Source organism: Anolis sagrei, chromosome 1 (assembly GCF_037176765.1).
Source record: "Anolis sagrei isolate rAnoSag1 chromosome 1, rAnoSag1.mat, whole genome shotgun sequence".
NCBI lineage: Eukaryota > Metazoa > Chordata > Lepidosauria > Squamata > Dactyloidae > Anolis > Anolis sagrei.
This window is the reverse complement of record NC_090021.1, coordinates 122,709,451-122,720,979: the sequence shown is the minus strand read 5'-3', so window position 1 is coordinate 122,720,979 and position 11,529 is coordinate 122,709,451.

Below are 11,529 nucleotides of genomic sequence, written 5' to 3'. Positions count from 1 at the left end.
GCACCCCATTTCCCCAATTTGAAAGTTATATGATATAAAGATAAGAAAAACTTTGCATTCAACCCAAAAATGTCTTAATAGCCAGGGAAAGTCAGTTACAACAAAGATGATGCTAGTCAGAAATCTCATTGCAGCATTTTGAGCAAGCTGGATTTCCCAGATAGTGTTCAAACACACCCTGATTAAATCATCAACGTTTGAATCAAATTGTTATTGTTATATGGAACATATAAAAGTGCTGACTTACCAAACTGCCAATGATTCACAGGGTGCTGTATACTTGAAACAAACAAGTGTAATTACACAATGACAACTAAGGCTGAATTTTCTTCAACAGTCTAAATTGAGAAGGAAGACTTAAGGACTTTATCACACTAGAGCAGTGGTTCTCAAAGTGTGCTCTGCAGAGCCCTTGGGGTTTTGCGAAGCATACTGAGGGCTCTGCTCTCCCCCTCCCCTCCTAGCTTTCCCTCCTCTTGGCCGCTCCTGCCCCTCTTCTGCGTCCCTTGTCATCAAAAGCCCCTTTCCCGACCTCCCTCGCTTTCAAAAGCCTTTTTCCTCACCTTCCTCGCCTTCCCCAATTTTGGGCTGGGATCCTTTTTCCCTAGCCTTCCTTGCTTCCAAAACTCTATTTCCCTCCCACCACTCAGGGGGTGCTTTGATCGTGCTTTTCCTGCATAGCAGAAGGGGGTTGAAATGGATGACCCCTGGAGTTGCGCCTATTACTGACTATATAATATAACATAATGTTTAATGTATAATATAATATAGCAACATTTCTTGGGGCTCCACAAGAAATGTTTGCTTCAAAAAGAGCTCCATGATTGAAAAAGTTTGAGAACCCCTATAATAGACCATCTATTCATTTTAAATCCAGCTGCTTCATCCTGCAGAATTCTGGGGTTTATAGCTTATAGAGGGACCTTTAAACTGCTCAGCCAGGAAGGTCCTGGGCCTCACTAAACTACAAACCCCGGATTTCTATAGGAGGCAGTACCTGGATTCAAAATGGATATGTGCTCTAGTGTGATGAATCTCTTTTCCTGCAGTTTGAATCCATTGCTCTTTATCCTCATCTCTGGAGTAACAAAAACAAGCCTGCTCCCTCTTCAATATGTAATCTTTTCAAATATTTAAATATGGCTATCATGCCCCTGCTTAACTTTCTCTTCTCCAAACTAAATACACTCAGCTCTCTAAGCCGCTTCTCATAGGATTTGGCTTCCAGATGAACTTGGTGCGATTCCATTCCAAACAGGTTGAAATGCAGTTGCTGAATTTCTTCTCCACCAAGAGATCACTATTCTGGTAAAACCTCTCCAGCCAAAAGAATCCAAATTCTCTGCCTCCTTGTTGGGAAGCAAATAGGAAAGGTTTGTACATTTATAATAGCACTTAGTTTTAAAAGGAGCAGGTGAGTTGTACTTTGTTTAGGTTGCCTTTATGATAATATCATGGGCTGACTCCATACGCTATATCCAATATGGTCCACACTTGTGCTTGCACAACCAAACCTTTTCATTCCTTCTTCCTCCCTATAGACACCAAATGACATTTCTTCTACGAATCTGTTCCAAAAGGTTTCCAGTTTATCCCGAGCAGGTATGGAGAAAGTGATGGACTGTAGATGTAGAAAACCCACTTTGTCAGTGGTATTAGTTTCTCTGATAGAAGAGCATCATGATAATCACACGGTAAGAGAACTTCCAGCTCCCCATGAAAGGCGGACACAGTGGGCTAACACTATATTAATGATTAAAAAGTGATTATAACAAGCAATTTTGTCTCCAACAACTTTTCAACATTTTCATTTTGTTACGTGTTTTGTAATGTTATATAATTCACTATATATTGATGTGTATATGCATATGCCTATAGTATATATCAAGCATTCCCTTTGTACCCTTTTAAGCATTGCAAGAGCTAAAAGAATTCACTTCGAATCTGCATTTCAAACAGGTCTCCAGAGATGCTTTCAAAAGACCTTTTCCATTAAAGGAACACTGTCCACATAACCCTCTTTTTACCCTTGCAAAATATGTGAGATGAATAAATGCATTTTCACAAATTCAATTAAAATCAGCCCGTTGTGCTTAAACACCACATTTACACATTTTGTGTGATGCTGATCGGAATGGCAAGCGACTACCAAGTGGTGCCATGTCTGCCTGAGGTAAAACTTATTTTCATACAAAATGTAACATTTTCTATTCAAATGTGCCATCTGTTCAAGCCTTCCCTGACAGAACGAAACTCAAAAAATTGTGCTTTTGCATCTTACTTGCCTTCCCTTTAACCTTTGTCACAAAATGACAAATCTCTCAATCCCAAGGTCTTCCAAAGTAAAACTGGGGCAAAACTGAACCTCATATTAGATCCCTTATAAACAAGTCCAGTCACTAGGCCAATGTTCTTAAACTTTCACATATTTCAGTAGCAACAGTTGGTCTACTAACAATCATACTAGCCATTAAAGTTATCCACTCCACCCCCCCCCCCCAAACTTAACCTACTTTACAAGGGCTCAGCTGCATGACGAAAAGAAGGTAAATCCTGCTAGTAATTGGAGTACTGGTACATGAGGTTTACATCAGGTTTGGGATAGTTGGTCCACAAGGAGTTACTTAGTTAAGTATACGCTGATACAGGATTCCAGCCCAGGTCTTTGGTCTTACTCAAGATCTACTTCATGATGTACTGTGAGAATTGACTGATTGTTGTTAGCAATGACATGGTTGAGTGAGGTAGTATGGTCTAATGATCAAAGTGTTAGACTGGGATTGGAGAAATCCAGGTTCAAGCCAAAACTGACCAATAAAATTGATTAAGTGACTTTGGACTAGTCATTCTCTTTCAGGCTGATCCACTTCACAGAGATTTTTGTGAGGATAAAACAGGGAATCCTGGAATTCATTTGAGGAAAGATGAAGTGTAGAAGAGGGGAATTATAAGATAGTAATGAACTGTCTGGAGCTATTCTAATATTTTAATAATAATAATAATAATCTTTATATTATGCTCTATTTCCACGAGAGGATTCAGAGTGGAATACAGGTACATATATGGCAAACATTCAATGCCGTTATACAATTGACAAAGACAGGCAGTACATAAACAGAGGCAGGCTTCCGTCTTTTCATCTCTGGCATCTGGCTGTGTTTGACCCAACCATGGGGAGGTGCTGTTGTTTCATTTTCCATGCTGAAGAGCCTGGTCAGATTTTTACTGGCATGTTTTCAGGGCGCCTTTTACCTCCATGACAAAGTGGTATCTATTTATCTGCTTAAATTGCTGTTTTTGAACTGCTAGGTGAGCAGAAGCTGGGCTGATGGCAGGAGGAACTCATCTCAACCTGGACTTGAACATCCAGCCTTCCAGTCAGCAGGATCTTCTATAGTAGGCGGTTTAAACCGATGTGCTAGCCCAGCCTTTTAGAAGACTAAAAGATTTTTTACATTTACTTTCATTTTAACATTTTCTTTCTCAAAGTTTGATTGATGTTTGATTAATTTATATGGAGTACAAGGCTAATTTCTCTTTTTTCCATTATTGGTTCATAAATATCGTATTACTCTGTTCAAATGGTATGAGGAGATCTTAAACAAAACATCAGTATTATTTTGAACAATGGGCCTCCTGATGACTATTTGAAAGCGTATAGGAAAAATCTACTTCTATAACTACTTCAGCACACTAGAGAATGAATCCACTTAAAATCCGGTTTCTGCCTCCTGCAGAATTCTGGGGTTTGTAGTTTAGTGAGGCTGTTCAAGGCTCCTCCCTAAACTACAAGCCCCAGGATTCTCCAGGAGGCAGCAACCAGATTTTAAGTGGATTCATTCTCTAGTGTGATGAGGTCCTTAGTAGGTCTCTCAAACTTTTGGCCTCTTATGTTACTCTCAAATGCTTGTTGAAGAATGGCCTTAAGAAACGAGCTGCTTCTCTTTTTGACTTTAGACATAATCTGAGCAATAGAATCAGGTCTATTACAGACATAAAATTCTAAGGCTCACTAGTCAGATGTTAACAGTTTCAGAGAAAAGATTTCTAACACAGGGAGATCAATATGTGCATATAAATCCAGGAAAGGTCATTTATATGGCCCCCTTTAAAGCACAGATCATATCATGCCCTTGGAGATGTATTGCCATGGAGGCATGTTTTTTGCCTTAATATTTGCATTAAATTAAAGTATCAGGGAGAACAGTGAAGAATTATGTCCTACAATTGGTAGGAAAAGTAATTTGCAGAAAGGGCAGTAGCTCAGTATTAGCACATATACTTTGCATGCAAAAGAGCCCATTTCTGCTAATGACAGAAAAAAACTTGACCTGGAACCCTAAGAGCCATCAAGCCAATACTGAGCTAGATGGACCGATGATCTGACTCCCCAAAAGCAGCCTATATTTCCTGCTGCTTACTATAATTCCTGGATGTGGAAAGGATTAAGCACTACTGCTGATAACAAATATACAATTGAAAGAGGGAAACAAGTCATCCAGAAATACCTGGCTGCTCTAAATGAATTCAAGTCCCCAGGGCTGGATCAACTACATCCAAAAGTATTGAAGGAACTAGCAGAAGTCATTTCGGAACCATTGGCAATCATCTTTGAGAGTTCTTGGAGAACAGGACAAATCCCAGCAGATTGGAGGAGGGCCAATGTGGTCCTTATCTTCAAGACAGGGGGAGTGGGGAGGACAACCCTAACAATTACCATCCAGTCAGCCTCATGTCGATACCAGGCAAGATTCTGGAAAATATCATTAAGGAAGTGGTCTGAAAACACTTTGAAATGAATGCGGTCATCACTAATAGTCAACATGGATTCATCAAAAACAAGTCATGCCAGACTAATCTGACCTCTTTTTTTGATAGAGTTACAAGCTGGGTAGATAGAATTATAGAATCAAAGAGTTGGAAGAGACCTCATGGGCCATCCAGTCCAACCCCCTGCCAAGAAGCAGGAATATTGCATTCAAATCACCCCTGACAGTTGACCATCAAGCCTCTGTTTAAAAGATGCAGGAAATGCTGTGGATATAGTCTACCTGGATTTCAGTAAGTCCCCCATGACCTTCTGGCAAACAAACTAGTCAAATGTGAGTTAGGTAAAACTACAGTTAGGTGGATCTGTAATTGGCTAAGTGATTGGCTAAGTGAACCCAAAGGATGCTCATCTCTTCATCCTGTAAAGAAGTGATGAGCAGAGTCCCGCAGGGTTCCATCCTGGGCCCAGTTCTGTTCAACATCTTTATTAATGACTTGGATGAAGGGCTAGAAGGCATGATCATCAAGTTTGTAGATGACACCAAATTGGGAGGGATAGCCAATACTCCAGAGGACAGGAGCAGGATTCAAAACAATCTTAATAGTTTAGAGAGATAGGCCAAAACTAACAAAATGAAGCTCAACAGGGACCAATGCAAGATACTCCACTTAGGCAGAAAAAATGAAATGCAAAGATACAGAATGGGAGATGCCTGACTCCGAGAGCAGTACATGTGAAAAAGATCTTGGAGTCCACGTGGACAACAAGTTAAACATGAACCAACAATGTGATGTGGCGGCAAAAAAAGCCAATGGGATTTTGGTCTGCATAAATAGGAATACCGTGACTAGATCCAGGGAAGTCATGCTACCCCTCTATTCTGGCTTGATCAGACCACATGTGGAATACTGTAACCAATTCTAGGCACCGCAACTGAAGGGAGATGTTGACAAGCTGGAATGTGTCCAGAGGAGGGTGACTAAAATAATCAAGGGTCTGGAGAACAAGGCCTATGAGGAGCGGCTTAAGGAGCTAGGCATGTTTAGTCTGTAGAAGAGAAGGCTGAGAGGAGTCATGATGGCCATGTATAAATATGTAAAGGGAAGTCATAGGGAGACGGGAGCAAGCTTGTTTTTAGCTGGAGACTAGGACGTGGAACAATAGCTTCAAACTACAGGAAAGGCAATTCCACCTGAACACTAGGAAGTACTTCCTGACTGTGACAGCTGTTCAGCCGTGGAAGTCTCTGCCCTGGGGTGTATTGGGGTCTCCTTTTTTGGAGGCTTTTAAACAGAGGCTGGATGGTCATCTGTTGGGGGTGTTTTGAATACAATTTTCCTGCTTCTCGGCAGGGGATTGAACTGGATGACCCACGAGGTCGCTTCCAACTCCAGGATTCTATCATTCTATGAAACTCAAGCACACATTTTCATTCAATCAAAGGCAATTCTAACATTAAGGTCAGTCTAAACGAAACTTCAGAATTGCTTCTAATGTAGTTGGGAAAGGCGGGGTAGAAAATAATAATAATAATAATAATAATAATAATAATAATAATAATAATAATAGATACTGCAAGATATAATATGGATAGAGCTTTCTGTTCCATGTAACTTGCTCTGTGTCCTTCCTAATCTGCATCAGAAATCCCACATCTGTATGTGAACTAAATGCAATGAACTACTTTAGTTTTGTCAAACATGGAAGGAAAAAGATGCTTTTAACATTTGTAAGGACAGCAGTAACTCAATCTATTCCTTTAAAAGTAATATTCCAGACTTTGCTAGATTCTACATTTAGGCTTCTAGCTGCATGGATATAAGAAGTAGAAAGAGTTTGGTTAACAGATAAGGAGAAATGAGGGGGAGGGTGGTGTGTCTTCAAGGCATATCCCACTTATGGCATCTCTATGTGTACCAACTGCAGGGTTTTCTTGGAAAAATTTGTTCAGAGCAGTGTGCCATTGCTTTCCTCTAGTATTTCTGATAGAGTGTGACTTGTTCAAGATCATGCACTCATGGCTGAGCAGGGATTTGCTCCCTGGTCTCCTGAAGTGCTAATCCAACACTCAAACTATACACTTTGGTAAAATCAAATAGGAGGCATTAACTGGCAAAAACCACTTCTATGAGCCGAACTTTCCCATCCCTTCTGCACCTCAGTTGCTTTAAAAATGAAATTATTTGTTCTTGCAGTGAATTTCTAGGCATTGGTGGTGAAAGCTGGAGGGGGGAACAAGGGAAAAATGAATCACATGTACCAGTACAGTATTGTCTCTCAGCCATCATCTCAGTTCAGGCTGAACACTTCAACAGAGCCTTTCCTCTGTGCATTTATATGCAGATACTGCAATCACCTATTCAGAAGGTTTAAAATATCTCTGCACAAGCTAGCATTGACCTCCTTCTGTACCAAGTAATGGGATTATTGAAATATTTATCCCTATGCATTGTTGTCAAGGAAAAGCACATGAGAAAAATTCAAAAGGTACAAATCCGGCACCTTGAAGAACATGTTAAGGTTCTTACGCAACACTGTGCTGAGCATGAAAATGAGCTTTTAATCATAAGTAGCAAACAGGGCAAGATGAAATTCACCCTGGCATCTTGACACATTCACTGGTACTGGTTCAGACTTTGGTTCATAAAGGGCTGCAGTAAAAGCAGCAGAGCCGGCCTCATCAGAAAGTAAGAGGAATGAGTCCATTTGGGCAATTGGTTTGAAAGGAGGCATTCTTTCCCTGCCCTCGGGCTCCTTTGTGTGCATTTAAAAGGGATCAGGGAGAAGCATGCCATTTTGACTCTTCACATCAGGTGTAGAAATGCCTACGGCAAACATTAAATAATGGAACTCAAGAGCATATATCTTGTATGGAAAGTATATGACTGCACACTTCTGGAATGGGTGGGGAAGGGTTGCTCCCTCATGGCCACTGCAGGATTAGTCTGACTGAGATCAGAAGAACTAGAGAGAAGCCTTTCCTCATCACTATGCTAACATAAAAGGAGCCCTTCTGAGTTGGATGACAGGCCTATCTGGTTCACAATTCTATTCCCACTGTGGCCAACCAGATGCATCACGGGAAGCACAACAATGGTTGGCCAAATGGTTGGCCAAATGCGCCCTCAGCATCTCCAGCAGGAACTGGAAAGTTCCAAGAGCAATAAGCCACCGATGATATAATCTATCCAGAGCAATGGCAAGATTGAAAGATGAGAAGCAAAGATGGAATTGTTGTGAAAACTCTCTAGTGAGAAAAATTTAATACATATGGCAATGAACTGAGCTTGCCAGGGTACTACTGGTGAGGTGTCCTTCAAAATGGATCTAACAAGATCTGCAAACCCTTGATCCATTTTGCAAGATTACTGATTGTTAAAAGCAGGGGTCCTCAAACTAGGGCCTGAGGGCCAGATAAGGCCCTCCAAGATCATTTATCCGGCCCTTGCTCAGGGTCAACCTAAGTCTGAAATTACTGTAAACCATACAACAACAACAACAACAACAACAACAACAACAACAACAATCCTATCTCATCAGCCAAAAGCAGGCCCACACTTCCCACTGAAATACTAATAAGTGTTTTTGCACTACAAATAAGATATGTTCAGTGTGCATAGGAATTCATTCATTTTTTTTTTCAAATTATAATCCGGCCCTCCAACAGTTTGAGGGAATGTGACCTGGCCCTCTGTTTAAAAAGTTTGAGGACCCCTGGTTAAAAGTATTGGAACTGCTAGTGAGCTGTATTTTTGAAATTCACGCCAGGCCTTTCCCCCACCCCACATGTATATGTGTGTGTGTGTACATGAGTGTTCATAGAACTGCAACATTTCATTTCAGAGCTAAGCAGTTGTTTGATCTAAATCAATTTAGGTCTAAACTCAACATTATCCTGATAATTGACTGCTACTATGATGGGACTTCCTTCTCCTTCCCTTTCTCCTTCATGCGACCCTTGATGATGCCCCAATCCCTGTTTCAAGGAGTTTTCCAACCCTATGGAATGAGTTTTCAATCTTTGGGAGAGAAGAAACCATGCTTCTTCCAGTTCCATTAACGGAACCAATTCTATTGACAGAACCATTCTCTGGGCTTCTGGCTTCAGTTGAAGTGAAACATACAAAGAAATTTAAAGTGTTGATTTGTTCCTTCCATGTTCAATGAACTCCTTTAAATCCACCGCCCCAATGGCCAAAGGCCCAGCATAAATGGTGAATGCTGGCACACAGCATTCAGAATGCTTCACTTTTCTCACAGACCTGCCAACATGAATACAATTGGAAAACAAGGGTTTTTTTAGAATTGTAACTTCAGACTTATTACAGTATAGGTGGGAAAGATTCAACTGAGTTTTCTCAATCAATGTATATCATCCTCACAGATTTGACTATGTTTATTCAGACAACAAATTGAAAGAAAATGAAAAGCACAATATTAAAACAAGAAAGATGACCTCAATTTTCAGAAGACACAAGAAAACACGTCTTTCCAAAGAAGGAAAATGAATATAACACAGAGGAGGGGGAGATCTAATTAGAGATCAGAAAAAGGATGGGGAAAAAATTCAATATTATTAACAAGTGCAGACTCTGGAAAGACAAATGTTAGATTTATAACAAATCTTCTCTTGAGTGGGAATTGGAAATAAAGAAAAAATGTGAAGATATTTGCAATGCAGTCATAAAGCTCCATAAGCTATTGTCTTAAGTAATAAAACATATGACTTTTTGTTTACTTCTGTATCCCTATCTCTGGACAAGGAGCTCAGGTTACCATACTACTGGATAGTTAGGTTAGCTGAAATTTCGTGACTTGGACAGGAATAGACAGTGAGTTTCATGGCCATGTAGGGAGATTAACTCATGATTCACTCACCTTAGACAACACTCTCCTTTTCTGGAGGATTTTAAGCAGAAGCTGGATGGCCATCTATCAAGAATGCTGTGATTGTGTGTTCCTGCATGGCAGGAGTTGGACTGGATGGCCCTTGGAGCCTCTTCCAACTGTATGATTCTAAGAAAGGTTAAATTGTCATCTCCGCCTACAGTTGCATTTGAAAAATAATCTCACACAAAATTAATGTTACATCTGGTTTGATCCTTAGTGAAATGAGTGAGTAGTATGGAGGCATAATAGAAGGGAAATAGAGAAAAATAGAGAATCTGCAAGGATGATTTTAAAATATTTTTTGCAACTGACTAAAGAGCATCGGTCTAATGCTAGCTCAATAGGAGAAAGCTGAAAGAGGGTTCTATGAGAAAATAGGCACTCTGGCAAAGTCAAGAGTTTGAAGAGCGGATGACATGTAGAGAGGACAGTAAGTGGGATATTTGGGACAGCTGACAAGGAGGGGAGAAAGGTTGTGCTTTGCAATTGTTACCTAAAAGTGGCAGGACAAGGAAAGGACACACTCAAAGTTGACCCCAACATCACATGCCTGGATAGTGGGAAAGATAACAATGTGCTTGTGACAGGGGTAGGAGAGACTATCAACTGCTTTACTTCAAACAGAAGCCACCTTTTCAAGTTGTCAGAGCAGTGAAAGATAAAAGAGGGTTGCCTGAGGAAGTGGGAAACAGAATGTTCTCTAAAGAGCTGACAAACAAACATGTATAATTAAGGACAACAAATGAGGGGGGCAATTTATCATCCAAGTCCCAAAGCTTAGCATTCTCACAGGGAGGAACCACTTGGCTGTAAGGAAGCATAACAGAAAATGTGTGGGCCACTAAAGGGAAAGGATGTTTACTGACCTCTGTACAAATCCAGTCATGCTCAAAACAGTTAGATCTTGACCACAGTGTCCCGTTTTATTGGGGATTTCATCAGGGTGATGACTCATTACATAAGGTCCTTTTCTACAGCATGCACCAGTTCGCCTGTACTTTTATGAGGGAGCCCGCCAGCTCCCATCTCACAATATAGAGCAACTTCCAGCAGGGCTCCATAATAAAAGTAGAGGTGAACCAGTGCATACCACAACAGCAACAACACGAGAGTCTTTCCATGTTGAATGGAAAGTCAACAGGAGGAAGTCGGGAGGCCAGTGCTTCCTCCTGTGGGATGGGGACTCGGGTGAGTTGGGTGATGGGGAGCGTGGGGAGATGGATTTCCCACACACCCTGATGGGCACCGCTAGATTCTCCACAATGCATGGTGATTCCAGCGGCCCATCTGATGAGGTTGTCAAACTGCACATTCTGCGACTGAGCTAGATCAGGATCTTGGATAGTACAACAGGCACTCCACCAATAGCCTCCTATCTGCATTCAGAGCCATGGCTAGCTATTCCACCAGCTAAATATGAAACAATTGGGAGTTACCATGTGTCTTCAAGGTACTTGTCAATTTATGGTGGTGCTATGGATTCTGCAGGGTTTTCTTAGGCATGGACTACAGAGAGATGGTCACTTTATTTTCAAAAAAGTAGGTGGTCACCCTTTTCAAAGTAAGATATATACCTCCAAAAAAATTTATGTTATAGAGAATTTTATTCTAGAAAATATAACTAATTTTGTGTTGTACTTATTGATGTAACAAATGAAATTATATTTGCATTTTTAGTGTAGCCCAGGACAAAGGACAACTCTGATAGTAACTGAAATGCATTGCGTCTTTCAAAATGAATAAAGGTGGCATCTGCCATCACATGGGGTTTTGTTTCCTGATTTGCTTTTAAGTTTTCATACATGCTCATTGGTTCCCTTTGGTACACTAGTACTGATGCCACTAGAGTCCACTGCATGTAAATGCAA